The sequence below is a fragment of the Austrofundulus limnaeus genome, unplaced genomic scaffold, assembly GCF_001266775.1.
Source record: "Austrofundulus limnaeus strain Quisiro unplaced genomic scaffold, Austrofundulus_limnaeus-1.0 Scaffold76, whole genome shotgun sequence".
In the NCBI taxonomy this organism is placed as follows: domain Eukaryota; kingdom Metazoa; phylum Chordata; class Actinopteri; order Cyprinodontiformes; family Rivulidae; genus Austrofundulus; species Austrofundulus limnaeus.
Genome location: NW_013952478.1, coordinates 973,183 through 977,795, shown reverse-complemented (window position 1 = coordinate 977,795; position 4,613 = coordinate 973,183). Strand labels below are relative to the sequence as shown.

The following is a 4,613-nucleotide window of genomic DNA, read 5'->3' as shown; positions in this document are numbered from 1 at the left end:
TGTGTGTGTGTGTGTGTGTGTGTGTGTGTGTGTGTGTGTGTGTGTGTGTGTGTGCGCTTCTTTTGACTACAGAGTGAGGACCATTTACTACACTTCAGTTACTATCAAAGTGAGGTCTTTGATTTAAAGTGAGGACCGCTTCAATGTCCTCACTTCTTTTGCAGCTCTGCTATACTTTACTAGTTAGGTTTAGAGGTATGGTGTGAATTAAGTTTTGGTTCAGGTTAGAGTTAGCTATAGACTAGTAATGGTTAATTTTAGGGAAAATGTCTGGGTTAGGCATAAATACAGTTACAAAAATGAATGGAAGTCAATACAGAGTCCTCAGTTTGATGCAAATACAAAGGTGTGTGTGGCCTTGTTTCTTCTACATCGTGGGGACAAGTTTCCCAGAAAAGCAGCCTTGTGGGGACCAAACGTGCATTGTGGGGACCAATGCCCGGTCCTCACGAGTCCAAATGCAAATTAAGTGTGGGGGGGTTAGGTTTAGGACCAAGGTGTGAATTGAGTTTAGGTTAGTTTAAGGGTCAGGTATTTGTGAGGTTAATTTTCAGGGTAAATAGTTCGGGTTTGGATATAAAATTTCCAAAAAATGAATGGAAGTCAATGCACGGTCCCCAAGAGGATATACAAACCAGACCTGTGTGTGTGTGTTACAAGAATGGATTCTATTTAGGTGATGTGAAAAGCAGCACCAGAGACGGAAGCATCATATTTGATATTATTCTTTGTATTTGGACCTGTTGCTGACAAAATGAGTCGCAATGGAGAGTTTTTCAATATGGAGTTATTATCATTTTGAAATTCTCCATTTCAAATCTACAAAATGATACATAGTTTGTGAAAACTTTATTACCTGGCAACAAACTGTTTTTGGTGAAGACATTTAAAAACTCTATTTTTATTGGTTGAGAATTAACCTGGAATTCCAGCCTTTTATTTAAAAAGGGGAATCTCTGAGCTTTACTTGACGCCGAAATTTTGTATGAAGGGATTTCCCTGGTCAATGGTCAATTTCAAAGGAAATTAAAAGGGTTGTGTTAAGGTTTGTAGTGGTTGGACCCAGAAATGCAGACCGACACGAGGAGCTCAAAATAAAATAAAAACTCTACTTCATTTCTCAAAAGTACAAAAGGTTGACGGGTTAACTGAACTTGAAGAGGCACAGGGGAAACACAAAGAAGAACCAGACATGATAGGAATCATACACAATGCCAAACAAAAGAAGGAGTGAAGACTGAGACTACACGGACAAAATAACAACAGAGAACAGGTGTAAGTGGGCGGGCTGAACCGGGGAGTAAAGACTGACTGTGGAAAAGTACTGGAAACATCAAAGAAAACACTAAGATGAAAATAAACTCTAAACAAAAACTCCACCAAGCACTGATTGGTCACAGCTTTACAAAAACCAGAAATTGAAATCAGTAATCAGTCCATCTCTGATTATCACTGAAACATAAACTGTTAGAGAGTAGCTAAAAAGTTCTAAAGGTCTGTGCAGTTCATATAATTAAAGGTAAACAGCTTTAGAGATTAGAAGCTGCCGAGACAAACACTTCATCGGCTCTATTTCTGTCTAGAATATCTGTTTGGGCAAAGAGGGGGGGAGATAAACAACTTTGAAGTTTATCCTGGATTAACCAACTTATTTAAAACCAGTCAAGATGTTTATATCATTCCGATGCAGGGGACACTTTGTGAAGCAGCTTTCATAGAATACTGCTCATATATACAGGACAAAAAGGTCCTCAGGTCTTATACTTTAAAAAAACATTTTAAAACACTTTATTGGGGGCTTGTTGTACTTTCTAAACCGAGTTCATATCACGGAAATTTTGTTTGGTTGTGTAGCTAGGGCAATTATCATCCTACAAATCATTTGAGAATGTGGGAGGAAACCAAAACATAAACTCAAAGCATTGATGGTGAGAACATGTAAATTCCACACAGGAATACTCCTGTTAGCTGTAAATAAAGGTCATTTTAGATTTTATGACAGCAACATATGTAAAAAAAAAAAAAAGGTTGGGACAGGACCAAGAGAAGGCTTAAAAACAGTTATTTAGAAACAGTTGGAGGAGCATTTAGCGACTAATTAGGTTATTTGGAAACTTTACTAAAATGACTGGATATAAAAAGAACATTTTGGAGAGGCTGAAGCTCTCAGGACTAAAAATGGGCAGAGGTTCACCAAAAATGTAATTTTCCTTTAAACGTCTTATCTACTACAGCTCATAACATCAGCAGAAAGATTTTAAGAGTCTGGAGAAATCTCTGAATTTAAATGACTCAAAGTCAAAAACAGGTCCGATTCTGTTCTGGACATTACTACGTGGGAAGGCAACACCTCCACAAAAGCTATTAAAGCTCTATCATGAAAAGAAGAAGCCACGTGTGGAACACCATCCAGAAAGGCTGGGCTGACGTTCGTTTAAAATGAGAGCAGATGAAGTTGAAAGCTGTTCTGTAGTCAAATAAATCAAAGTCCAAAGTTCTTTTCTAAATCATAGAGCCCACATCAAAGACAGGGCGCCACAGCCGGCCTCTCTGATGGTATGGAGGAGCTTACACATGGAAAGGCACTGATCAGTGCAGATTATTATAAACCAGATGGAGAAAACAGATGTTCCAATCCAGCAAAAAAAGACCCAGAATTGTTAAAAAGCTAGACAAGAACTGGACAACAATGTCCTCCAGCTGGTCCCTTCAGATGTTTACAGACCGTTGGTAAAAGATGAGGGGACTTTTAACAGTGAAAAATTAAAACAACTTTTTTAAGATGATTAAAATTCTAAATGACCTTTATATATTACATTTTTTTAGTTCAAACATTTGATATTATTATTATTATGCTCCACTGTGAATAAAATTTGGGTCTGGGAAAATCTGAATTTTCCGTATCTACATTTTTTTTAGTAATTGGGTTTATATATAATATACTGGTTATTTATAAGTTTTACACTTTACATGTTTGGAGGAAGCAAAGACCTGAGTTTAATAAAATCTATGAGCATCACACACAATAAAGCCTAATTATTGCGATGCACTTTTTGCTCTGCTTTGCTATCCTTTACTTTCACTGTTTTTAATTCACAGTCAGGTCGTGACAAGCGTTTCCCTCAGTGGAACTTAGAAAAACTCTTATCTTAAAAGGGATTATCGTGGAAAAATTACATATAAAGAGAAAAAAATAATTAACATATGAAGAATAATAACCCTTTGATTTGGTCACTAGAGGCTAATATTTAAACCCAAAGGCCTGAATCCTGTTGAAATCAGACTTATTAGGCTTCATATTAACTGTAGAGTGAAGCCCATAAAATGACACATGAGAGAAAGTCAATAATATCAGGCCTGAAGCGGGCCTGCTGCAGGCCCACAGAACCTCCTGAGAGCCTCCAGAGGAGGACTTCATGAATGGGAGTCTGCTGCAGCCTCTGACAGCTCCAGGTCCAGATCGCAGCCCATCAATGGGAGTCAGAACAATGACTGGGGATCGTCAGAACCTATCAGGGATCCGGATCTTGTTCTGTGAGCTCACTTTGCCCCCCCACCCCACCAGGTCCATTAAAAAAAAGGATTTCCGGAGAAATCCAGCACAAACATAATAATAATTATTAAAAATCAAAATGATCCGAAATAAATATAAACAGGAAAAAAAAATAATAAAAAAAATAAACAAAACGCAGCAACCGGTAGGACTCACCTCAACGGAACAGGGTTGGTTTCATTGAGCCGATCCCGGTTCTCTCTCACCCCACTTCGCTCCTTCAGTGAGGATGCTCAGTCTCCAGAGCCGGTCCTGGTTCCGCCTCCCCTCCCGGGCTCATCTGGGTCTCCTCTGTCTGGTTTATGGGAGCTCGGAGGCGGTCGGGTCCTCCTCCATCTCCTCCCTGCTGCTGCTGCTGAACACTGAGCTCTGCAGCTTCACCGCACGGATTGTTATTATAAACACACACATACACAACTTCCGGCCGAGGCCTTCAAAATAAAACTGAAAATTCACTTCCGGTCGAAACCTTTAAAAATAAAACTCAAAGTTGTCAAGGATCAGCTGTGTGTTGAGATTACATTCATAATAAAGTGTTTGACACGTGAAAAATCCGTGACAAATGTTCATATCTATATTTTCTTTATCAGAAAACATAGGATTTTGGTAATTTAATTTATACAACACATTGCTGTTGGCCAAGTTCTTTACAGCCAATTCAAAAAAAAGGGATAAGTTCATCATTTTATGTTGAAAAATGATCTAGTAGCAGCCATTTTGACCAAATCTGGAATCCAAAGTTAATCAGTTGTAGACAGACATCCAGTAGTTATTGTCTGCAGGTTTCCTTAAAATACATCCGGTGGTTCATGAAATATTTTATTAGACAAAGTTGGCAGGTGGAGTGTAAGTTTGGAATGACTGTCAGCTACTACCACACCAAACATTAGGTCATTATCTACAAAACTTACTGAGTTATAAACAATTTTTTAAAACTGAGGTGGCCATCTTGACTGGGGTTGGGAGGCCTACCACTGTATCATTGAACCGACTTGTGTGTGTGTGTGTGTGTGTGTGTGTGTGTGTGTGTGTGTGTGTGTGTGTGTGTGTGTGTGTGTGT

At 38.7% G+C, this 4,613-nt stretch overlaps 1 protein-coding gene across 1 annotated transcript in view; it reads right to left on the bottom strand.

Annotated features, from left to right (window-relative positions):
- sh2b2 (SH2B adaptor protein 2) overlaps window positions 1–3,908 on the bottom strand; it is a gene marked incomplete at its 5' end in the record, with an annotated part of 28,353 nt that extends 24,445 nt beyond the window's left edge. Inside the window, 1 exon segment of the mRNA XM_014011061.1 lies at window positions 3,710–3,908.
- Window positions 3,909–4,613: the final 705 nt, after the last annotated feature.